We start from the raw sequence: 26,168 nt of genomic DNA, 5'->3' as shown, positions 1-26,168 counted from the left end.
GATATTTTGTGGTTCTATTTTGTATTTTATGACTTAATTTTTTTGTAATTAAAGTCTTTGGGCTTCTTACAGGAAATGCATATGCTAACTCGTGGCTCAGATTATATAGCGGACAATGATCCTGTACTTGCTGGTATCCAAAATTTCTAAGAATTCACATGCAGAGGAGAAAAATCCAGGTACACAGTTGTCCGTGTTAAGAATCAAAGGTAGGTTTGTTGCTGGGGAGTGGGGTCACAAGCTGGAGAGAAAATAGTTCGGTGAGAAGCGTGTTTTGCGAGAATAGGTTATAAAGCCTTGGAGCCCCTTGGTAAGGGTTTCACGTGCTGCTGAGCTGCTCCTCCAGTTAAAGGAGAGAAAGAATATCTGCTACAGAGATTAAGATCTGTAAGTGAATAAGCTGGGCAAGTGCTGCCTGTTTTGCAGTGATGTATGGATACTTGGAGGCCAAGAGCGAGTGTTTCGGAAGGCGTGTAGTCACAGCAGGGATCTCTGCAAGCTGGAATAGCTCCTCTGGCGTCCACTGCTGGCCCTGTCTCCCTGCGCCATGCCTTCTGCAGCAGTCTGTGCAGCTGGGGGCTTGGAGGAAAGTAATGGGGCTGGTAGCACCATTGGTGGGAGGGCAGTGGGGAAAATGAAAGAAGAGCGTGAAAAAGTCGCAGCAGGAATGGCAAGAAAAGGCTATTTGTATGTTTTCCGTTAGTTGTCTGGTTGTGGTTTGTGCACAAGTGACTGTCCATACAGCTGACATGGACTCAGGCTGGCTAGCACAGCCCTGGTAAACTGACAGCAGTACAGCAACGTGTTTAATACACTTTAATACATCAGTTTCTAACAGTGAGTATTGCACTGTAATGGTTCAGCTCCTCTTCAAAAGCAAAAAACCATGTTCAACCCACAATTTATTCCTTACTCCAATAGTATCTTATGGCTACCATACTTTCCTAAATACTTATCAGATCAGCTTTTGCCTAAGTAATCCAAGAAAATTTGTTTTGCTCCAGTTATTTCCAGAAGCATCATCCTTTTTCTTCCTTGCAGAAAAAAAGAAAAAGTAGGATCCACAGAAAGTTGAGTGAGTGGTAGTTCGTTCTTTCTAGTAAAAGGTAGGTTTCTGAGATTTGAGGGTATAGTTTAGATAGTTGTAGATGCCCAACTTATTATAAACTTCCTTAACAGGGCAAAGCAATTCCCCTTTTGTACCTCTTATGAGACACCACTGGAGCTTCCTAAATTGCATTTCTTGAATAATTTTTAAGCTTGTTTCCTGATCCTTGTTCCATAAAGGAGAGAGCAAGTTGATTGTATAGAGAAGAAAGAATAATCCGGACTAAGTACAGAAAGCTGTTAAGGTAAAAAGAATGCCTTTGGGTTTCGTTGAGTGGTGAGTTCAGGTACTGCGTGTAGCAGCAGCTGCGTACACAGGAGAACTTATTCTGCAGGGGAGCAGATGCATCTGGAGGCAAAAAGCACAAGTTCTTTAGCTCAAGGCCACACCTCCAAGTGGCAGCTGCTTGATAGCCTGTCAGGTCTTTGTGCTGTGGGCTTGGAAGGAGACATATATTTTACTAATTCGAATGCATCTATTTCAACCTCAGCAATTACAAGGACAGATCTGAAAATTGGCACCCTGACTCGACAGTTCTCTTTGGGCAGACTGCTGATGCCAATAAAAGCCTCCCTGGAAAAAGGGATTGCATTGTAAAGGGATTTCCAAGATATTTTTTCAGACTTTCTGTCTCTAATTTCCAGTGGAGATGTAATCCATGCCACTGAACTTAAGTTTACGTGGCTCTAAGCAGTGCCTTAGGTAGAGTGTGCAGCCGATAGACCTGCTGCTGTTAGCTGCTTGCTGTGGACCCCAAGGAGCTGATTCACCAACCACCACAATCATGGAAAGAAATGTCAAGCGTGCCTGAAAAAATCTAAAATGTCATTCTCCTGACTGGTCTCCTATAAGCTCTTTTGGCAGCAGCTGCAAAAATACAAGCCAAATAGTCTGTGTTGTAGATTGCATGTAAAGTCCAGTAACCTCAGAGCCAGATCTGTAGTGTGTGGTTACACTGAAAAAACCCATCCTTGTATGCTGAGGGTTCATGCTTTTTCATGTTTTTTTCATGGAAATAATTAAGGTTTTTTCTTTTTTGTGGTGGATCCTTTTAACAGGTACTGTCAGTGAAGCAATCCTGCATATTACATATACATATAATATGTAGAGAGGCATAAGAATAAGTGTCTGGAGTCCCCTGAGTGGTTTTACCTTATTGCAGTCTGGCAATTGCTCTTCTGGATAATGTTTTTGTCCTGGAGAGGTGCCTAATGAATGGAAGACCAAGGGGACAAACAGATTCTGTTCGTCCTTTGTCATCTGTGGCACCCATGAGAGAATGCCAAATGTCCTGTGTTCCCAAAACAAGATTCCAGTGGGCGAAATAGAACAAAGGGAGGGAGCTTGTTTAAAATTGAAATATCTTTTACTGTATTCTATTTAGCCAAGATAGATTACTGTTGATAATTAAAGAAATGTTGTCTTGCCCTCAGGGTTTCCATTCTGTTTTCCTATAGTTATTGTGAAAGAAGCTTAGTCTTTTATTGCTCCTTTCCTTTCTGGAGCTATTTTTCTGGTAGCTTACTAATTATGTTGGTCATATCTACACGTCTGCCTAGCTAACTGTTGTATAACTTACTGGCAATACCCTTACTGTGTTTTGCCCATTTTTTAATGAAAAGCATGCTCCCAATTCTGGGAGGAAAAATAATTATTGTCTTAATTTTCCATAGTTTTTTTATCATTCAGTTTATCCTTCATTCAGAATTTTGAGCTCTTAATTGATTGTATGGCTGAAAAAAACCCATACTGCTTCCTTTGTCTGGGGGGGCAGGCAGAAGCAAATACTCAAATTTATTTCATATATGTATACGTACAGGTATATATAGGATGGTTTATTATTGGCTTTATAATCCAGAAATAAGGAATAATCTTCATTAAACCTAATTAAACCTTTTCCTGCTGCAAATTGCTGGTGGACCTTATTGCATGTCAGATCTCTAGCCTATGTTTTACTTTCCTGTTTGGTGTGTGGGATGGCCTTGGGGCAGTTGAATGAATCTGTTACAGTACAGCTATTAGCTGTGGAATCTTTACCTAAGCTTGCCTCAGTTTCCAGAGAGGCGGAAGGTGTTCAGTGAATGAGCAGTCAGAGTCCCAAAGACAAAAATGATCTCGTAGTTAGGTAGGCAAGTATTCCCTGGGAGAACTTCGTGCTGCCTCCCACCTGCTTCTGACAGAGCTCAGCAAATGTCCTAAAGCAACATTTTCATGGCAGACTCTTAGAGAGAATATTCAGTTTTCTGAGGCTGATTATTGAAAGTCCCAAATACTTGAGACCTGCTGGAGTCAACAGAGATGGCTGAGCGTGGTCATCTCATTGTGATGACCTTAATGGAAATTTTGGAGACAGGTATGTTTTTAATTACATTAGAGAAGCAATAGAAATTTGAATGGTGATAATTGGATTCCGTCTTCCTGTAGAAAAAGCTTGTGCCTTGCTGCCCGCTGTCTTGGAAAATACCTTTTGTGGCCGAAGAGCACCGAGTCCTGCAGTGGCTAAGGACTGCCAGTGCCCAGCCCAGAAAGGACATCACTCTCAGCGCAGAGAGTCTGCCTGAAGCAGAGGAGGCAGATGGCGGCACGTTTTTCCTAGCCTGCTGTGACTGAGGATTCCCCCCAGCCTGAGCCATTGTCTGAAGCGTTTCAAATGCTCAAAGACCTCCAGGAGCAACGCTTGAAAACACGCATAATCTGGCTGAAAGAAGCGTTCCCCCCACTTGCTGTTGTGGTTCTTGAATGTCTTTGGATCGATCAGACTTGCTCACGTCTGTGCGAGCTCTCCAGTGGAAGAAATGTCTACAGTATTTTGTACCCCATTTTCCAAAGATAGGGAACTTCTTCTGCCTTCTCTCCCAGACAAAAAGAGCTTTGTGTTCTGAGCTGACTTTCCACAAAACTCATTTACCAGCTGCTCTTCTCAACACCAGCCAGAACTCATAAATTAATGAGACTAGTCAGGATAGTTAAGCATAAGTTTAACCACTCATAACATTAAAAGGAAGGGTATAAATCCGTGGAGTACTCCAAACACAACATTTACGCAACTTTTCGCACGTGGACCGTGACTCTCAGGCTGAGGGTTTGCTCAGTCAAACTTCACAGGCATCAAAGTGGAGCAGCGTGAAGCTCTGCTGCAGGGCATATTTCAGACAAACAGAATGATTGTTGTCCAAGGCTTGCAAAAGCATCAGTTGATTCTTAGTTGTTCTTGTCCTTGGGTGTGAGAACTGTGACAGGTTTTAATTTTCAGAGACGTGAACCTCTCTGGTTGAGTGGGACACCAGTAAAGTGTCTCAAGTTGGATCAAGTCTAAAGCCTGCAACTGGAGAGAGGTCTCTGGGGATGATTTTGTAGCATTTATCTTTTGTTTAGGATTTAAAGTTTTATTGAACAATTTTAAAAATATTTCTAGTTCCTGAACCCCTAGCTATACCTGTATCCTCTCTATGCCACGCGCTAACAGTCAGTTAGTTTGAGTATTGGTCAGACTTCCTAGATAAAGGCTGTGCTATGAATTGATGAAGTTAGATCAGATTTGAAGTTTCAGTTAAATTATGTTGATGAATTGAAGTGCGCCCACTGATGGGCTTCTTTACTTGCCCTTGCTCTAAGTGTCAGACACTGATGAGAACATGACCACCCCAAGAACTCTGGTGGAACTTGTGCTGTTGGACAGGAGAGGCCTTTTGGGAAATACCTTGGTTTCTTTTTTTCGTTTCCTCCTCATCCTTCAGTGCAAGAGTAATACCACTTGCTATCCCAGCACTTCTACTTTGTATATTAGTCTCGAAGTGGCGAGGTTATAGCTGTCTGACAGAGTGTTTCCTTTACTGTTTCTTCATCAGCACGTCATTGCTGTCCACCCAATAGAGTGCCTGTCAGGCTCAGAGAATGCCTTTGAACAAATTCTGAAGAACCTTCCAAAACCGAAAGAATTAAATCTTAGATGCGAGTAGGCTCTACGCTGGTGTGGGGACTCTGTCATACAAGTTTGTGATCTCTTTAATGCTCTCCAACACAGTGAATTTATTTGTGTGAATGTGCGTAACACTACTGTTGTCTTGAAGGAAGCGTAGGAAGGAACAACAGCTTCCGGTAGCACACTGCTGCTTCAGGCAGCTCGTAGTGCCGTGCTTTCCGGTGGCAGACCTTTGGCAGGATCGTCTTCAGCCGGGCTAGAACGGGGCTTCTGCACAGGCCGGCTGGGCATTACTGCACACAGGAACCAGATTTAAGAACACATTCCAAACTTTCATATCAGAACAATTTGATTTGCGTGCAATTGCTTGCAAAATGTCTAGTAAGTTTTTGGTTGGTTTTGTTTTGTTAAGTTTAATCTAGCACAGTTTGGAATTAACCAGTTTTCAAATATGTGTATTGATTTTCCGAAACATTCGGCTGATATTCCATTAGGATGAAGGTGGTGTAGAAACAAATGATAACTGAATAGCTATTCACAGCAGCGGGTGGTTTATAAACAAAACAAGCTGAAGTGTCTTTTGTGAGTCTGTCTGCCAGCTTGAGCAGTAAACAAATACTGGTTTTCTATACAAACACTCCTGAGTGAAAGCACTGCTGTCACTGACAAAACACCACCACACTCTTCTGTAGGTGACAATGGGTTGCTGCCATCAGGTTTTGAGTTATTTTATTTTAATTCTTTTGCCTCTTCTGAATGGTGTAATATTACCTATATTTTCAGGGGGGAGGAAAGAGGGAGTGGGAAAGCAGGCTGTGGTTTAGGGATATCAGAAAAGTAATTAAATGAAATTAATGAATAAATGAAATGAAATGTCACTCTTCAAGCATATGACATCATGAAAACTGACTAATGTGTTTTGAATCTGGACCTACCTTTTAATACAAGAACTGCTTACTACCTCTGATAACTGTGGTTCCTTAATTGCTCTTTGTAAAGAGATTTTCAGAAGCCTCTAGGGATTCAGGATAAAACTTTGGAGCCAGTTTTGTCTCTGGTGTCTTATTCATCCTGATGTGTGACTGAGGGATGATTTTGTTTGCAGAGGTTGTAATGCATATTTCTTATCAAAATAAGCTGGGTGACTTTCCCAAATCAGAAATAGTTTATGCGTAAATCAGGTTTGTTGATCTGTGATTCCCGATGTACCTTTGAGATTTTCCTTAGCCAGGAGTACAATACTTGTTACGTTTGAGAGATCTGGGTATTGTTTCATAGAATCTTGGAATTTGTTTGCTTGGAAAAGCACTGGATTTATGAGCAGGTACTAACATTTTTTTAAAAACTGGCACATCAAATCACTGTGAACAGTTTGCTTCCCAAACCCATGTTCATATTGAGTGGAAAAATGATAGTTCCTTTTGTGTCAAGGGAGCCGGGTCAGGATATGCAGAGGCAGTTCTGTGGAGCAGCTACTGCGTGTAAATTCAGTTGTGCTTACCCTGGAGTAACTTGTGCGTGCACCTGCGTACTCGGTATAGTAAGCCTCTGTAAAGCTGTGCATGCAGGAAAGTTCTTGGCTTAAGCTTCATGTTCTGTGCAGAAACCTTTTCTTACCTGGGAGTTTTCCAGTCCTTCTCTGCTTGTCCCCTTCCCTCCACCAGAATTCAGCTATACCATATCTTAATGTTTCCTCTAAGTCCTCCCTGTGGTTTAGTCCTAAACAAAACTTGATGTACCTTCCTTTGCAGTCCTGGTTGTTTTCTCTACTGCTTTTCTAGTTCTTTTCTCACTCTTAAAAAATATTCTATCATTAAAATTCAGAGTTTCCAATAACCGCTTAATTCTTACTGTTTCTTTCTCATTGTTACATTTTCACAATGATTCATTCTTCTAATGCACTTTATGGATAGTAAATGAGATTTGCATGTATAGCAGGTCTGTTCCATGCAATGCTGACTCCTGAAAACAGCTTCTAAGCAAAGGAATCTAGAACTGTGATCTCACATTGATAATAAGCCAAGGCTGTATGACGGTGTTCCTCCTAAGTGTAATTACTCATGATTTCAGTTAAATACTGTGGCCGTATAGAATTGTACCTAACTCTAAAATTCAAACAGTGAGAAGGGGAGCCGATATGAAGAGAATTTTTTAAAGAACTTTCTTCGGCCCATGTATTTCTTCGGAAAATGTCATTCTAATTGACAGGTTTACTTTGAAATGAGACTTGAATGTTGTTCTCCAAAGTCAGATCTGGGATAGACAAGTGCCGTGAAAGGTAATGGCTTTGCATCAGGGTCTGTGACACCGTGAGGGCTTGACACCGTTCACTTTCCCATCAGACCCTGAATGCCCCCACCAGTGCTTTTCACCTTGGTCCTTCAGGCCTCCCCTCCATGGCTGGAGTACCTGTCAGGCTTTTCATCAAACCAGATCTTTTGACAAGTAGAGACCACACTGGAAGCCAACCTTGTTCTGCTTGTTACCAGTCTGCTGTCTTGCTGCAGCATGTCACCATATGCCTATTTTAGCCTTTTTCTGTTTCATATAAAATAGCAAGTGAGATGACTGTAGGAACACCATTTTAATAGAGCCGTTGCATTCATTTAAGAGCAGTGTGTGTCGTCTTATGCTAAGTGAAACTCGTGTGAAGTTTTGACAGCTGTAAATAACTAGGCAGACACCATAAGAGGACTTTGCAGGCAGTACTATTCAGCAGTGGATGTATGGAATTTAATATTGGGTGCGTGAATTTTGCTCTCATCTTATTAACAATGAATTCATTTGCATTCATCTTCTTCATGCTTATTTAGTAATTTTGGTTCAAATGCAAATGTGTTAGTGAAACTAATTTGTTTTGCTGTGGAAGATTTGCCCTTTATTCAAGCTTTATTCATGACTGAAGAGATATTCAGGCAAATAATGGACTGAAAGCTTGAATGACATAGACTGTGTTAACCAATGTACTAACATGTTGTTCTTCAGAATATTCTGCAGTGGGTGCACATGATGAAATTAATAACAGAAAAGAAAGAAGTGCATCTGGTTTTACACTGCCTTCTCAGAAGACTTTCTAGATGGAATGCTGACAATGTTTGTGATCTTTTGACCGTACCACCAGACCATTTGGATTTACTTTTAAAAAAAATAAAATAAGACTTTCAGAAATGTGCTTCTGTTCTAAACCCTTCAGGAAAGATGGATGGAGCTATTGGACTAGCTGATTGAAGTGGTGCTTTGCTCTTTTTTTCAAAAACAACCACCAGATTTAAAACTACTGGTCCAATTCTGGAGGTGCTGGAAACAATGTCAACAAGAGCTAAGAAGGTGATATTAATTAGTGCCCGTTAGGAATCCATCTCGCTGTGTGGTTAGCAAAGGTCTGTTATTCGTGTAAGGAGATTTGTTGTTTTCGTGATTGTACCACTCCTGTAAGATAGGATCTGGCCTAGGAGGTGTGGGTGTCATTTTGCATCCCTGCCTTTGACTACTAGAACTGGCTTCTGGAGGAAAGATGTGTGGAAGCAACACAATTGGTTAGCTAAGTAATACATGAAATAAATCTAGGTCTTCTGGCGCGTGTGAGAGAAGCCTGTAGGACAGTGAGGATGGCATAGGATTATCTGCCACGGGGAGCTTGAAGAGAGGCCGGGATTGATGAAAGATCTGGAGCAGGTCGAGCTCCTTCAGACAAGGGGAAATTGTCAGGAGCTCTGAGGAATGCTCTTGGACTGCACAAGAATTCATTTGCTGCTAAAGTTATCCCAAGACCTTTGTTTCAGTCTCTGCAATTGTAATGGGCTAGACGATAGGCTGGTGTGATATACGCCTTGCACAGCTCACTCGCCTCTGTGCCGCTGCTGCTGTTGCCGGCTTCCTTGTTTTAAGCATTTCAGAGCATTTTTTCCTCTTTAGGAGTAACCAATCAGTTCTGTCCTTAACATGCATGCTTTCCTTTTGCTTGCCTGTATTTCACATTGCGGTTGGACGTGTTTATTACATTCCATCTTCATGCTGGCTGTTTCATGTGCTGATTCCCATTCTGGCCTTGCTCTTCCTGCTTCTGGTCTCGCTAATTGGATTTCTGTGAAATCTTCTCCTGCTGATTTAGCAATGTTGTGCAGAGCCTTGTGCCTTGTGCTTTTGTCTAGGGCTTTTATTTTTGTTCCTGTTCATACTTCTGCTTGGCATATCAATATCACCTATTGCACTGCCAGGTCCATCTCCTTTAGTATCCGTTCACATCCTTTTCATTGTTATTTCAGTGAGCAATCTGCTCTTTAATGAGAGTCTCTTAATAGAATCACAGAATGGTTTTAGAGGGAAGGGACCTCAAAGCCCATCGAGTTCCAACCCCCTGCCATGGGCAGGGACACCCTCCACTAGCCCAGGTTGCCCAAAGCCCCATCCAACCTGGCCTTGAACACTGCCAGGGAGCCAGGGGCAGCCACAGCTTCTCTGGGCACCCTGTGCCAGGGCCTCAGCACCCTCACAGGGAAGGATTTCTGCCTCACATCCCATCTCCATCTCCCCTCCTGCAGCTTCAGGCCATTCCCCTTGGCCTGTCACTCCCTGCCCTTGGCACCAGCCCCTCTCCAGCTTTCCTGGAGCCCCTGCAGGGACTGGAAGGGGCTCGAAGGTCTCCCCGCAGCCTTCTCTTCTCCAGGCTGAACCAGCCCAACTCTCTCAGCCTGAGGTCTCCATCGCAGAGGTGCTCCAGCCCTCGCATCATCTCCGTGGCCCCCTCTGGCCTCGCTCCAACAGCTCCATGTCCTTCTTGTCCTGGGGACCCCCGAGCTGGACGCAGCACTGCAGGGGGGTCTCCCCAGAGCGGAGCAGAGGGGCAGAATCCCCTCCCTCGACCTGCTGGTCACGCTGCTGGACACGCAGCCCAGGACACGGGTGGCTTTCTGGGCTGCCAGCGCACATTGCTGGCTCATGTTGAGCTTCTCGTCCCCCAACACGCCAAGTCCTTCTCCTCAGGGCTGCTCTCCATCCGTTCTCTGCCCAGCCTGGAGTTGCGCTTGGGATTTCCCTGACCCACATGTGGACCTTGTTTTTGGCCTTGTTGAACTCCATGCAGTTGGCATGGTCCCACCTCTCCAGCCTGTCCAGGTCCCTCTGGATGGCATCCCTTCCCTCCAGCGTGTTGACCCACCACACAGCTTGGTGTCATCGGCAACTTGCTGAGGGTGCACTCAATCCCACTGTCCATGTCACTGATGGAGATGTTAAATATCGCCGGTCCCAACACCGAGCCCTGAGGAACACCACTCGTCACTGATCTCCACTTGGACATCATGCCATTGACCACAACTCTTTGAGTGTGACCATCCAGGCAATTCCTTATCCACCCAGTGGTCCATCAGTCAAATCCATGTCTCTCCAATGTAGAGACAAGGATGTCATGCAGGACAGTGTCAAATGCTTTCCACAAGCTCGAGTAGAGGATATCTAATAGCCCCTGTTCATTTTTATTTTTTTTTTAAAGTTCCTGTACTGTTTCCCTGTCATTTGGTGGTGTATTTGTTATCCTTTTTGGAAAGCTCAAAGGAAAACTAGAAACAGAACAGAGCCATGCTTTCCTGGAAGACATCGTGGAGGACAGGCCGGGGTTAGCTTACTGGTTCCATAATGCCACTGAGGTACCCTGCAACCCTGGGGAGGAAGTGCGAGGCCTGATAGGGATCACCAGCTGAGCTCTGGGCAGTTGGGATCAAAGATTAGGGGCTGAGCAGGAAGAGGTTTGAAACCAGAGGCCAAAGGTAGCCAAGGGCAAAATTGGGACCAGACGTCTGAGCAAGAAGAAGCTGGAGGAGCCAAAGGCATGTTGAATCAAAGGCAGAAGCATGAATGTCAGGAGATTGAAGAACCTCTGATTTAAGGTAAATGCCAAGACAAGGAGCCAGAAGGGCTGACCAGGAACAAAACCCACAACGCTGAGCAGAAAGGAAAAGAGGCAAAGTGCAGGCACTGAAGAGTGGCTAAGTGGCACAGCGAGCACTGCGATTGTCTCGTACATCCACAGGTTATGCATCAGACACACAGCTCAGGATTTTGAAATACTGTCCTTCTTTGTCACTAGAGCGAAGACTTGAAGAAATGGAGGAGAGCTGGGATGTGACTGAGATACAGAAAAAAGGACTGGACCAGACAGAGTACCTTGCAAACAGATTGGAACAGAAGTGCAGTCAGCCGTCAGATACACCAAATTACTCCTCATGCCTCTGAGCAAGGATATTGTAGAAGCCATTTCCTCTATTAAGCTGACTCTTAGCAGGAAAGATGGGGTTGGTTCTGTTTAATTCTATATTTCCAGTGATAATTACCTTACAGGGCTGTGATGAAACAAGCACTTACAAACGAATAAAAAGAGAGGATAAAAAGAATTACTGCTTTCTGAAGATACCGTCAGGAAGCAGGGCAACAGAGCTGAGTGCTCTGGGCCTGCAGTTGTCAGCCATGCCAGCCGGTGCTTGAGGCTCTCTCATTTCCATGACTTGGGACATGCCTGTGGTTAGCTGCTTCTCTAGCACAAGAGATCCCAGGCTGACCAGAGCTGATTGTGCTCTCTTGCCATGTTCTGTTAATGTTGCATAGTGCAGCTGGGCTCAGGACCAAGAGAAGAGCTGAAAGAGCAGGAAGAAGGTGATGGGGTGTGTGGGAGCGGGGCGTGCAGAAGGGAAGGTGAAAGAGGACCTATGTGTCCCTGCGTGGTCCCTCTGTGGTGCCTAGCAAAGGTCAGAGAGCTGCATCTGTCTGTTCCCTAATGACACAGACCTTGCTCCTCTTCTCAGTGCCTTTCAGCTGGGTGTTCTCTACCCTTTTCCCTTCCTAATTCCTGCTCGTATTTTTCAGAGGTCAGAGGGAACTTGTGGTGCATGGAATGGCCTCTGCTTCCCTGATTTGCCCACCAGTGGGATCTAACTTCTAACAGAGCAGTTTCACTGTGGTATCAGGGTTATATTTCTGTGTTTGGTTCAATGGCCATAGCATGTTCCTTTGTCTACTGATAACTTCTGCGTGGGTTGCTTCAGTGTTTCACCCTTTCACACGTTTCCCATCAGCACTTCCTTTTACAAACCTTTGTTCCCTTTCCCAGGCAAGTGCAAGCCTCCACAGCTCACGTTAAAGGGGGTTCCTCCCTCTTCCTTTCCCTTCCCCCTTTTTTGTCACCTGTATCTTTTGTCTCTTAAGGGCATGAGTTTTCTAAGGCTGTGGCTGTCCCTGCAGGCAGAAGTCAGCGAGACACCCACTGAGCCTCTTTCCCTGGGTTTCCTCTGTAGTCAAGGAGAGGCAGAGCAGCCCGTGAAGCCATGTGAAGGCAGATACCTGAATGCCCGTTTCTTTCTACCAGGTATGTAGAGATGATCAATGCAGGTGCAGAAGTCTGCGCTGCAGATGGCTGGAGTCAGACAAAGTGAATTCCTCCCTGCGTGTGCCCAACAGGGTGCCTGCTGGCTGGAGCATTTACAGCCGCGTTACTGGCCTTGGCTTGCTCCAGCAGGAATGCCATGTCGTGAATGTCAGAGCCAAGCGGTAGCACAGACTGATTGGATGGCAGGGTCACACTGAGATAAGAAACCTGTTTCTGCCTTAGCCTTGAAATTGCTTTTACCAGGTTGTTGTACTTCTTGGTGTTACTTGCGGGGTGTATGTCACTTCACTAGTTTTCTCAGGTGGATCATCACAGGAATACTGATAGAGGAGCAAATGTGACCTCTAGAGGAGTACTCGTGAAAGCTGTGATTACATGACAGATAGCGAAAGAGCTATAAAACTGTAAATACTCTTGTTTCAGGACACCTGCTCAGCAAACCAGGGTTAAGAGAGAATGCCTCCTCAGAAATGCTAGAGCACACTTGTTTTATTTTTATAATTCTGTTTATAACATACAGTCACGGGTCAGGACTGCTTATGCCAGGTGCTGTATGGAAGTGCTCTAGAGGCACGTAAACCATGTATGTATAGGGCAGGAGACAGTAGGCGGGTGGGACGGAACTGAGGAAAGTTGCGAGGCAGTGTTGGTCAGGGGCTGAGCAGTGCTTTCAGCTTCCCCGTGGTGTAGATAGAAGGGTTTTGGCTGGATTCATAAAGAAACAAGATGTACTGGTGTGCTGCATCTCTACAGCTGTGTCGCTGGCCCTTCCCTTGCTCACCCCGTACTCCTGGCCAGAGACTTTTGGTTTCATTGGCTCAGTCACAGTTGATGGAGAATAGGCAACTCAAGGTTGGAGGCAAAAGAAGAGTGACCAGATAAAACACCCACCTCTGATGCATTTGTCCTTGTATTAGGTAGTTGCCCGTCTACCATCTGATCTGCAAGCCAGCAGCACAGACATGGAGGCTGAATTTGGGGTTCTGAATGAGGTAAATGAGGGCCAAGGGCAGAACCAGTGGGGTGCCAACAGACGGCTGCCCCAGACAGCAGGGAGGTCCTGGGGGACGAGTGGATTTTTGCTCAGGTGTCATTGAGCACCAGACAGGGAATACAGAAAGAAGAAAGCAGGAACAGGGAATGTTTACTTTCCTGTGAAGATGTATGTGCCATCATTCAGCACATGCTAAACTCCAAGAGCTCTGTTTAGTGGCCTAGGAGCAGACTCAGGAGGCAGATATATGGTAGTGTGGCTGACCAGAGCTGATTTGCAACTTCTTACAGAAGGAGCAAAAACACATAAAGCCTAAAATTTCTTTTGTTAAGTGTGCTAATTAAAATTTCCAAGGTCTATTCATTGCCATGATAGAAAAATATCCACTATGGACTCTGATCCAGTTTTATTTGGTGTGTTGAGATCCTATTAATGATCTAAATGTCTTCAGCTACAGTATTAAGCTGCTAGTATGCTAATTTGGCTAAGCATATTTAAAAAAAAGATTAAAAGAAAATTAGTGCTGTTATTCAAACATTATCAAGATACTGGTTTTAAACTCTAAAAGGAGCTACTCCATAATTTGTTTTACAAAGATGATTTGAGCGATGTAGAAGAAATGTCAGTTTCTTTGACCTTTGTAACATTTTGCATAAGTAAGGTATAAGAAGAGTCTTTAAAATATTTTATTACTCAGAGATTATCTACTTCATAAAACCTTTCAAAATTGGATTTTGTCATAAACGGTCCCACTATCTTAGGTGTAGAGGCAAAAATAGCTAAGTTCTAGGGATCAGCCACTAAATGCCAAGTATTTCCTTTCAAGCCTCACTGGGCTGTGCGAAGTCTCACAAAATCCGTACACGGATCCTGCATTCCTCCTGGTGCCATACGTGGGACATGCACTGCTGGGGGATTCCTCATCTGAGAGAATATTTTCTTCTGCATCCAGGTAGAGAGGCTAGACTGCCAAGCATTTCCAGAGAGAAGGTACTGAGGAAGGAAAAGCAGAGCGTTTGGTTAAAGCTGGTTCGATGTGCCATGCTGGAGCATTGGGCAAAGGGCTTGCCTCCACGAGGTGGCAGGAGCTGCCTTCTGTGCTTCACCCGGCTCTGGAGCAGGGGTCTGGCCAGCACACACCTCTGCCTAAAAGGTACTTCTGCGAACAACATAGCTAGTCACAATGCCTACAAAGTTTAGCATTTAAATATGATACCCCCCCATCCACCTATCTGTGATTCGTAGAAACAAAAGCATTGGTGAGGGTTCAGGAAAATGTGTGGTGTGGTGCACAGCTAAGCCAAGCTTGTCTTCAGTTTTGAAAGCCATGCCTCCTCTCCATGCTGCTCTGCAGCTGGTTATACCTGCGCTCACTGACCCTGAGACAATAGAGAAGTATTTTGGCTATGCAGTCTGCATTTTACTGTCATGTAGGTCATAGAAATTAGTTTCAGTTGGAGCCATTGGCTTGTGGGAGGGCTCAGCATCTTTGTGGAATGCTTTCTGATCTCATCCTCCTCTGGACTCTCTCCAACAGCTCCATGTCCTCCTTGTCCTGGGGACCCCAGAGCTGGACGCAGCACTGCAGGGGGGTCTCCCCAGAGCAGAGCAGAGGGGCAGAATCCCCTCCCTCAACCTGCTGGTCACGCTGCTGGACACGCAGCCCAGGACACGGGTGGCTTTCTGGGCTGCCAGCACACATTGCTGGCTCATGTTGAGCTTCTCGTCCCCCAACACGCCAAGTCCTTCTCCTCAGGGCTGCTCTCCATCCATTCTCTGCCCAGCCTGGAGTTGTGCTTGGGATTGCCCCGACCCACATGTGGACCTTGCCCTTGGCCTTGTTGAACTTCATGCGGTTCACATGAAGTTCTTTAGTTTCCAGACATTTCCTTTCTCAGCTGGAATGAAGAGCAGTCTAACACCAGAAACTTTCAGCCCATGCAGGTGGTGAAGAGGCCACATCCTTTTATCTGTTAAATGAAATATGAAAAGCTTCTCTTATCTCCCTATGCAAGGCAGGTTTTCCAGATCTCAGGTCTTCCTGTTTCCTTTCCAGAGGCCACTTGGAGATTGAATCCTGGGTCTCCAGCTCCTTCATAGAAGATGGTCTCCAGTGGTGTGTACACTGGCAGTGCCAGTTGCCCCCCCAGTCTCAGTTCTCCTGCCGGTGCATCCAAAGTTCACCTCATAGACACTTGAGCTAACCCTTCAGCATCTACCCTGAGGATCAGCCATAACATTTCCTGAGGAACATGTACCACAAAGGACTCCTGAATCGTTGCTTTCAGTCCTATCCCGCTATTGTCATAAGCTGAGCTCATTTTTTAACTAGTTGCTTATTTTTCCTTTTCCCATACAGTTGCTACTGGAGTGTATTCCTCAAGATTTCTTCTCTACTGATTAAATGCTGCTGCCTTGTTTCCAGTGTAAATGTATTCATAGCTAATTTATAACTCTTGGTTCTTGTGCTGGCCCTGCCCTTCAGTGTACTGAATTCTCCTTTCTCTGTTGTTTTCTCCCTGGTGTATCTCCAGAGAGCAGTCCCAGTTTGCCTCAGCCTTTGTCTCAGCTGGAAGTACTGAGTCATGTCACTTTGCTGCTGCTTCTAGACCAGTTTGTCTCAGAGTTTGTGTTTTTGAAGCAGATGGTCAGAGCTGTACTCAGTTCTTCTCTAAGGAGGTCAGCGCTTAGCGTGTACGGGAGCAGTAGGAACTTCGTGTCCTCACTGGGAGCATCTTTCCCTGCATGTCCTCAGGTGCTCGATACATTTCCAGTTTGGTTATTAATGGCAATTCTGGCATAAGATGTTTCTGTAAGGCATTTGACTTATTCGGGTCTAGTTTTCATAAAATCCAATCAGTTGTGCAACATCCTGGTCATTAATGCTACCATCTGTACTCCATCACTACCAGCCTGCCTTATTTTGCCTGTCTGACCTGCCACATTAGCCATTCTGCAGCATTTGAGGCACCCAACATGCCCCTTTCAATCCCACAATTACACAGCCCTCTGCTTCTCCAGGCCCCCACTCCTCTGCCCTTTCCCAAGGGTGCCAGGGTTTGGTAAACCTTTGTGTAATTAGCCAAGGAACTGCTTTGAAAAACTGCTCACAAAAATGGCTTTCAAGTTTCTTGAAAATTGTCTGTGATTAGCTTTGGTTGTGGTTGGTTGATAATCTGCTTAGTTAAACAGTCATTGTCGAATAGAAAATATTTTGTTACTACTGTAAAAAGTGAATAACCCGCTCGGTATCTTTACAAGCACAAATATTTGTTGAATGTTTTCTCTAACACTAATAGTTACTGTGTCCATTCCCAGTAATGGATATAAGCTATTACAATATTTTCCCCTCTTACTGTTCTTTTAAAACATCCCTGTTGTCCTTTCATTATTGGTAAAAGTTTATTTTTCCTTGTGTCTGTAACTTTCCTTATCTTCCATGTGTATTCCATAAGTGATCACTTCAAGTAATCTCCGTTGATTGCAAGGAAGCACATCTAATTTTTATTTAGGAGTGACAGATTTGTTATGCCTGTTATTAAGAAACAGCAGATTGTGATTATAGAGTTTGACATTATTTCCCTGAGAGGTGAGATGGCTTCACGGTGCCATAACCTGTCCCAAGATTTTGCAAGAAGTTATGTAAAAGTAACGTAGGAGTTTAAAAATTCTCGTGGCTCCTGATCAGGGTTGTCTTACAGAAACTGAATTTTGCTGTGAGAGTAATTTCCCAGCAGTGTTATTTGTATTGCAGTATTTGCAGTCATGGAAGAGAATCCACCTCCAAAGTAACAAATATATCAAAACTTACGCGTCTGAAGAAGTCCCTGACCTAAAAGGGTGCAAACTAGGACAGTGCTTTGGGTAAAGCCCTCTGTGTTTTTCCTGGTTTCGTCTTTTTTCCAAGATACCTGCTTAGGCCAGCATCAGAGCCAGGGTGCTGAGCTACACAAACCTTTGATTCTTCTGTTCTTTTGTAGTAAAGGTGATTTGTCCTAAATGCTGAACAAAGATCAGTAAGTGAATTCCTGGTCCGATGGGTTTCCAGCCTTGTTGTGGATGAAAGAGGAGAAGAAACATACTGACCCCATCTTCCAGCTCAGCTTGAGTGACTGATGGGAGACTGTGGCAGAGCTGGAGCCCTTCGGCCAGTGTTTTACGAGGACACAACAGCCTGACGTGGGTCAGTGCAGAGGTCTGTGTAGGGCAGTGCCCTTGTGCTGGCTGCAGCTGTTAGTGGATGCTCAGGTACAGAATACGCGCCAAGGGGAGCAGGCAGCAATGCTTCCTTGGTACGCTTTCAGGGCACAAACCAATTTGTCTATCCAGAACCAGTCCTGAAGCGCGTTTTTGTTTCATTAGTGGCATTAGCCAGGGCACTAGTTAGTTACAGAAGTGTCAGAGAGAAAATTATGGTTATAGCATGATTTTATCTGTTTTTAAATCTGTTCTTTTCACTTGAGAAATACCAGCCCAGAAAAGGTTATAGGTGTGAGGTGCTTTCAGAGAAAGATCTTTGTGTGAGCTGTGTAACAACATTGCCATGTTCGCTTCTGCCTGGGAGCCGAGCGGAATGGCTTCGCAGTGGCACTGAGGACACTTATGGCAAGGCTGTGTTTTTCCCTGATGATGGAGCAGAGCAGAGTGACTGTGATCCCACGGTCCAGTCTCTTGTGTAATGAAGTCCATTCCTCTGTTCCACTTTATCTATTTAGAAATGCATCTGACCGACTGAAAATCACCCCTGGCAGAGACCGGCCTAAAGAGGAGCCATCGGCGCCCGCCTGCTGCCATCCTGAGTACAGTGCTGGGAGTGCTGGGGGTGTGGGAGGATGGACAGCGGAGAGCAGCCCAGTTCCCTGCCCCACAGAGAGCGTCTGTCCCTGCTGTTGGAGCAGAGCTTGGGGACAAGGGTGGCCAAGATCCAACCTGCAGGGCAGTGCTCATGTTCTTGTCTCCATCACATCCGTGATTCTGCTACTCCAGCAACTACTAGCCCTCCCCCACTAAAATTTTCCTGACATGTCCCAAAGTTGCCTAATTTCAGCCTTCAGGCTTTGAATGTTAAGGAGCATAAAACAATGGGCTGTATTTTTACACGGATTGCGAGGCAGAAAGGGGCAGTTCCTGTCAGGCGGTCTGATTGCTGTGTGATGCAGGTGATGGTCCTTCCCTACCCTGTTACAGGGGAAACTTTGCTCTGCAGGTTTTGTTCTCATGCTGATTTGTACAGACTGTGGTCAGGTCTTAATCTTCTTCAGTAAGCTAAACAGAGCAACTCCTGAAGTCTCTCACTCTAAGGCAAACTTCCAAGTTCTTTAATGGTTCTCCTAGCTCTTTGATGAACCCTCTTTGATTGACCTTTTTCCTACAACTGTGAAAGCCCCGTGGGACTTGGCATTGCATCTGCTGCTACCTCAGAGCCGCATCAGGCACCTCTTCTCTCTGTACCTGCATCTCTCTGTGGGCAGTGATATGTCCAGGGCAGGCAGGGAGGGTTAGCAAAAGGGCTGAGAGTGAACAGGGGGAAGCAGGTGAGACCCAGGTGGGAGCAGAGGGTGTCCCGCTTGGAGGTGTGGAGCAGCACAGCCCCCTGGAGCCAGAGGCCAAGGTGGCCCTGACAGGCAGTTTGAAAAAATAGAGAAATCAAAAAGCATGTTTCCATGATTGTGGGTAAATAGTGAGGTCCAGGGCATTAACAGCCTGTAGCATGCAATGTGGATTGCTGGAGTAAACAGGCTTGGCATGCTGCTGTGGGGCAGGGAGCCCGTTAGTGGGTGTGGGCTGTGGAGTGGAAGCTCTGGGCACAGAAAAAGCTTCTTTACATTGGCATGGAAAGAGGATAGAGAACAGACCTCCACGAGTCCTACAGTCTGCGAGGCAGGTTTCACCTCTGCGCTGGATAAGTTGGAGCGTGTGTCCCCTTCCCCTGTAAACAGCAACTGAATCTCTCTTAGCTGAGGAGTAGTAACAGCTTCTCGTCAGTGAGCCTAGCATGGCCTGCAGCAGGTAAATTCAGCCTGTTCCCCACCGTGCTGTCCTCTGCCGGTGCCTGGTGCTCGCAGGAGCTCCCCAAGCCACGGCTCTTGGTGATTGTGCCGCACAGGAACGATGGAGACATTCCCCTTCCTCAGGTACTGTTCCAGGCTGCCACCCAGGGACATCTGCCAAAGGCATGTGCTAAACAATTCAAAACAATTTAAACAATTTAAAAATAAAGGCAAAGTGCTTGGCCAGTCTAGTGCCTGTAAAGTACATGCAGCTGCTTTTAAATAATATCAAATTGCAATAGTGTTGATATTTATGGATGTGAACTGTAAATGTTAAAATATGTATGCGTTGTGTATTAGAAAAGGGAAAGCAACGTCTGTTTTGCTGAGGGATACATTCTTCAGTGCTGCTTTCTATTTTTGTCACTTAGGAGACATTTTGATATAGCAGAACGCAGGAATCTTTAGCCATGCTAATGCTTGTTCTTAACACAACACAAATTATAAAGCCATTAGCAAAGTAGATGTTGTCTACCTGCAGATTATTCACTGGTGAGCACTAAAAACAATTGAAAATTTGTGTTGCCATTTTTTTAGTACATCATTTTACAAGGCCCTTGGATGTTTGCCAAATGCACTGCCGTGCTCAGGCACCTGCCTGGGGAAGAACATCTTTCAGGTCTCAGAATTCATACAATGTAGTTTAGGTCCAAATCACTCTCAAGGTTTACAGATTTCCCATTTTTTTTCACTTTCCTGCAAAAAGCTTTGCAGCACCTCCATGCAGGAAGATGAACTTTTCCGAGCAACTGCAATGCGTTTCTGGGAAACCTCGCTCAGGCAATCCAGGCCGGTGCAGTTTCTAGCGTGCGTTAGAGCCGTGCCCTGGATAAATGACAGAGTGGCAGAGCTTGGCGGGTGTCCGAAGCAGGGTCAGTTTGAGCAGGATGCTCTGGGTTGTGTCCAGATGGGCTTTCACCTGGAGGGTGACGTTCACCCTGATGTTCACCCTAAGGGTGGACGTTCCAAAACCTGTCTGGGCAACCTGTTCCAGCATTCAATCACCCTTGCACTAAAAAAGTTTTTTCTTCTGTTTAGATGACACTTTGTGTATTTCAGTTTGTGCCCGTTGTCTCTTGTCCTTTCCCTGGGTGCCACTGAGAAGAGCCTGGCTCCGTCTCCTTTACAGCCTCCCATCAGGTATTGATGAGATCTCCCTGGGCCTTTTCTTCTCCAGGCTCAGCAGTCCCAGCTCTCTCTGCCTCTCCGGATATGAGAGATGCTCCAGTCCCTTCATCATCTTTGTGGGCCTTTGCTGGAATCTCCCCATGTACACCCCGTCCCTCGACCCCCTGGCAGCACTCTGCCTGATGCAGCCCGGGAGGCTGGTGGCCGCCTTTGCCACGCTGCTGAGTTGTGTTCAACTTGTCGTACACCAGGACCCCAGGTCCTTCTCTGCCAGGTGCTTGCCAGCCAGCCAGCCCCAGCATGTATTGGTGCATGGGGTTATTGTTATTCCTCCCCAGTTGCAGGACTTTATTTTTCCCTTTGTTGAACTCCATGAGGTTCTTCTCAGCCCATTTCTCCAGCCTGTCCAGGTCTGTCTGCATGGCAGCAGAACCATCTGTTCTGTTAGCTACCCTTCCCAATTTTGTATCATCTGCAAGTTTACTGAAGCTGTGCTCTGTGCCGTCATCCAGGTCAGTAATGCAGATGGTAAACAGCACTGGCCCACGTATTGACCCTGGGGGGGGTACGGTCCCTTCCCTGAGGAGCTCAGTCTGAGCAGACATGGAGCAGCAGCAGAAGCACATGCCTTGGAGTCAGCTGGCAGGCTAACAGCAGGGCCAGCATTACAAGGTGTCTCTCCTGACTCCCTTTTCCCCATGTAACTGCTTTTCTACTGAATTTTAGTTCTTTCATGCCTTTTCCAGAATAAAATTGTTGATAAATGTTTGCGGTTGCTTGGCACGAAAGTGGGAGGCAGTGGAGAAACCTTTCCAATCAATAACTCCGTTCAGACTGTAAAACTGAAGTAGAAGTGCAGAGAGCTGTTCGGTGATCCAAAAAGCAGCCAACCTCCTGGCCTCAAACTCCTGACAGTAAGCTTGAGTTACCAGTTGAGTTATGCGTGGTGGCATAAATCTGGCTTCAGCGGGTGCTTGACTTTAACTGTATGAGCAATTTTGCTGCACTGGGACTGCCTGTAAACATACAGGTAACCACACAGTGAAGTGACATCCAGATGGGGACCTCTCTGATACTAGCACTGCTGTAAGATGGCTCTGGTTTGCACGTCCTGGCCAACCATTTTAATAGCCCCTCTCATCATTATCCTTGCAGGCTGAGGAAAGTGCCTCTTAAAGCAAGGCAGAGGGGTGTTTGCCTCTACCACTACTGCTGAGAGACTGTCTCAGAATTTCACCGCCACCAGGATTATAAATCTTCAGATTTCCAGCCTGGATTTATGACTATTTTGTAACACTTACTATTGTGCAAGCATTTTTGCCTTTTAGTTTTAACAATTCTTCTCCCTCCCTGATGTTTGTGTCCCTGAATACACTGAGGAAAAATGCCCTCTTACAGCCTTTTTTTGTTTTGTTTTTTTTTTCTGACTCAAATAAGCCAAGCTCTTTGAAGGCCTGCTTGGGTCATGCTGTGAGTGTGGTGCAGAAATCTCTCATCCAGCGGGGCTCTTGCTGGCCTGGTGACAGATGCAGAGTGGCACTGCTCCCGAAGCTAATAAACCCTGCTAAAGCATTCGGTTTAAAAGATCGAGCCTGGCATCAAGATATTAGTACGGCCAGGGCTGGCCGTGAGAATTTCCCTGTCTCAGGCCAGTCCCATGCTTCATCCGATGTGCTTGATGTTGTTTTTCTGCCGTTTGCAAGGTCCAAAACCACTTGATTTTTGACAGTTCTGACATTCCCATATACTTCCCTGTATGCCCTCTGAGATGTCAGGTGGTCCATATATTTTCCACTAGTTTTCAAAGCAGCAGTTGTAGGTGCTGTATTCCCATTACCCTTTTTGAAAAGGCTGGTTCATATAAATAGCCCTAGCTGGTTTTCAGCATGCTGCATTAGGAGTTCTAGCATCTTCAGACTTTGATCTCACTGATGGGTACAAACTCCTCTGTCCAGTTTTCTTAAGTTTGCACCTCTGATGAGAAACTTGTGAAACCAAGAGCCGTATTTACAGACCTTTTCATTGGAGTGAAGCCCATGATTCTTCACTTGTCTCAAGCCTTTCTTTGACATGCTTTTATTTTTATCAAGACCAAGGTTGAAATATTCCTGCCAATTATTATGTCAGCGATTCTTTGGTGAAGATACATATTGAGTGTGCTATCTGGGCCCTACTGTTACTAGCAAGATCTGCTTTTTGTTCTGAAAAAGGTAATTTCATAGAATCAAAGAATGGTTTGGATTGGAAGGGACTTTAAAGATCATCTAGTTCCACCCCCCTGCCTAATTTAAAGTAATCTGTAATATCTTTCACTTCCAATAGAATAAAATAGAATAGACTATTTCAGTTGAAAGGGACCAACAATGATCCCCTGGTCCAACTGCCTGACCACTTCAAGGCTGACCAAGTTAAAGCATGTTGTTAAGGGCACTGTCCAAACACCTCTGCAACGCTGACAGGCTTGGGGCATCGACCTCCTCTCCAGGAAGCCTGTTCCAAGGTTTGAATTTCATTTCCTTGCAATGCAGGAGAAACTCTATGCAGTCCAGTTGTACAGGTCTAGAGTCAGTTTTGCCAACAGTCAAAAACAGAACTCCTAAATACTGTACAGATGGCTTGATAAAGTTAGATGAAGGAATCAAGTTACCTTCTCAGGTAACTGATGTCAGAGATTCAGTGTAGCTTTACTTACAAAGTCCCACAGGCACAATGTGTGTGCGTGTGCGTGCGTGCGGTTTATTTTGCTCCTTTGGTGTTCCAGCCTTCTGTTCACTAGTATCTCTAGCACAGGAACTGCCCAGAGTTGAAGCTCTTTGGGAAAGACATTTAATGGTACCTAAGTAATAATACATTAATATTTGCCCATAAAGAGGGAAAACCCATTTCCAAACCCCTTATCTAGGAGAATCTTCTTTCCCAAATGAAGGGAGTTGGGCTCTGAAGCCACTTTCACAGTCTGAACCTCTGTAATGTTCTCACTTGTGGGTTTTGTTCTTTACCATTTTCCCGCACGCGTCAGATATGGCGTCAATGCAGAGTCCAGACAAGGTGGCTTGACCATGGGCTTTGCCACAATGCTTGGGCCCAATCCTAGGAAGTGGTGGGACCTTCCTCTGAGGCAGTGAGCATCCTTACAAGAACTGTACACCGCCCCAGCATAAGTTGGGACTCTCCAGAACCAACAAAATACAACTGGATGCGTTTGGGGATAATGTTAGATTTCAACATGTAACCCGTATCTTAGGTAACACAAATCCCTTTGATGATTCTGTTCTTTGAAAGTGAGTCCTTGGCTAGCCTGTGTCCTCGTGTCACCCAGCGAACCTCCAAGGCAGAAGCAGGGGCTTTTGTGGGAAAAGCAACGTGCCATGGGAGAGTGGGTCAGGAATGGTGGAGGAGGTGGATAAACCTCCCTTCGTGTTATCCATGCTGGGGAATTACCTGCACTAGGTAGGGCTGCATCACTTGATTTTTGGCAGACAGCTATTTGTATTATACAGATGAAAACACTTGCTCTGTTGACATCTTCTGTTTGGTGACTTAAACTGTGAGGGTAGGGCAGATTCAGCTTTGTTGAGTATCTTCCTAATAGATCACATCTAATTATTTGGCTACTTGGAACAGGTATGTGAGATGATTAAGCAGTTGTGTATCTATGAAGAACTCCTGTATGCCACTATTTTTGTTCTTCACCTGAAGTACATGATGAAATGCAGCAAACTGATATGCTGAGTGGCTGAAGGTGATGTCAGTATTTGAAATCCTGAAGAAGGACTCATGTAGTGGTAGCCAAATGGCTGTCTCCCTCTGGGGTTACTGATGCCTGGTACGTTCCTGCTCTGAGATGTGCCATACTTGGCATCTCACAGCTCTTCATCGTGGCCTAAGCTAGTAATGGAAAGACTTGTCTGCATAACTGTCTGCCATCTAAGCTCTGCTAATTGAAAATGGAAAAAAAAATGTTTCTCCCAGTTTTTTAAGTCAAGAGCTAGTAATTTCGCTCTCTCTTGGAGTGTTACTCTTGTGGTTATGAAATTTAGCTTAATCTGCATTAATACTGCCTTTTAGCATTGGTTTAGGGAAGAGACCAAAAACCCACATCAAGCTCCAAAGAGCTATTATGGAACAGTTGCAGGCAGAGTGCTGGAGATCCTTCCTTTATAGAGAATAATAAATGTTAATGCAGTCCTTAGCATTTCAATGTCATGATTAAATATTCCAGAGTCTTATTAATTGAATATTTTATATCCGTGCAAATGGCCTCGATCTGCACAATGGCATACTAATTCCAAAGTGCCATTTAAAGGGAAGGGAGAAAGAACATTTTCAAATTCCTTCAAGGAAACAGTGCAAACAAGCCTTTTTAAAATGAATGCATTAATATGCTCTTTGGCAATTTACTTTGCATGAAGCAGCTATGTGGAGGAAATGTAAATATGTTTGTGTTTTGGTTTTTTGAGGTCCCAGGGTCATAGAGGTGGCTTGCCATTGGTACTGCACAGAAAAGCTATCAGTAATAAAGTACCTGAGGGAATTAAAATTTTGTAGATAGCAGTCCTGCATCCCTTCAGTGACACCAGCATTGTGATTCTGTACTGGTAGGTATTAACCTTTTCCTTCATGTGACCCCATGGTACAATTTAAGGAAGTTTCAGCCTTCTACTCCCCTAAAGTCATAAAGAGTTAGAAGGTAGTTAGAAGCTCCTGATCCTAATTCACAACGTTTCAGGAGATGATGTTAGCTAGCTTTCTCCTCTAGGAAATGTTACTCAATGCCATTCTAGGCAGTGTGTGATAAAATGGTCTTCTCCTCTATCTTGCTTTGAGGTTTTGCTTGACAGAGGTCTCAGAGCAGTTTGTGTCTCTGACATGCACCAGCCATGGCCTCACACGGTGATGTCTCATTTGGACATGTTCTCACAGGTTTCATGGCATCATCACGCTTGCACGCCCTGTTCATTAACCGGCACCATTGGTTGTCTTCCAGTAAAATTTTCCTTCCTGTAGCAGAGGTAATAATTTCTTCACCAAAACCTAAGTAGCCCAAATCTCTCTGAAGCAGGAAGGTTTCCTTTCTAGTGAAAATTTGTTATCTAGAAAAAGCTGGGTTACGTTCATGTTTATGATGATAACACCTCTGAAGCAAGGTGGGGTTCAGCGACACAAGCTATTGCAGCTGCAGTATCAGACGTGGACTCACTGCAATACCAGTGCACGGCTGGTGTTAAATACACGTGCTGACAGCAGACCATTTGCTGGAGTAAGTGTTCCTGCTCCTTAGGTACAAGTACAAAAAAAGGGCACATTGGTTTCCTTGCAGGTAGTTAACTCTTGTAGAACATCCCAATTGAGTGCTTGCCTGGCAGAGCTTTAACGCAGCATGACAGGGAGTATGCATTATTATAGATTTCAAATATATTTCTTGCTTTTCTTCACTCTGTCCCCTCCTCCTCACATACTAACAAGAATAGTAAATAAACAATAAATAAATAAGTCATTGAGATTCTGCAGGAGGCAGCCAGTTCTGACAGCAGTGACCTGCCTCTTCCTTTGTGAAGGTGAGGTTTATGATGAAATTTAGTGTCAGT

The 26,168-nt window shown here is 45.0% G+C and overlaps 1 long non-coding RNA gene across 1 annotated transcript in view; it reads left to right on the top strand.

Moving 5' to 3' along the window:
• The first annotated feature begins 72 nt into the window (after window positions 1–72).
• LOC129207022 (uncharacterized) overlaps window positions 73–26,168 on the top strand; it is a 195,102-nt gene continuing 169,006 nt past the window's right edge. Inside the window, exon 1 of the long non-coding RNA XR_008577349.1 lies at window positions 73–209. This is a non-coding gene — a long non-coding RNA (uncharacterized LOC129207022). The remainder of the gene's footprint in view (window positions 210–26,168) is intronic.

Source organism: Grus americana, chromosome 5, assembly GCF_028858705.1.
Source record: "Grus americana isolate bGruAme1 chromosome 5, bGruAme1.mat, whole genome shotgun sequence".
In the NCBI taxonomy this organism is placed as follows: Eukaryota; Metazoa; Chordata; class Aves; order Gruiformes; family Gruidae; genus Grus; species Grus americana.
Note: the sequence above shows the minus strand (reverse complement) of the source record. Positions and strands in the feature narration are given on the sequence as shown.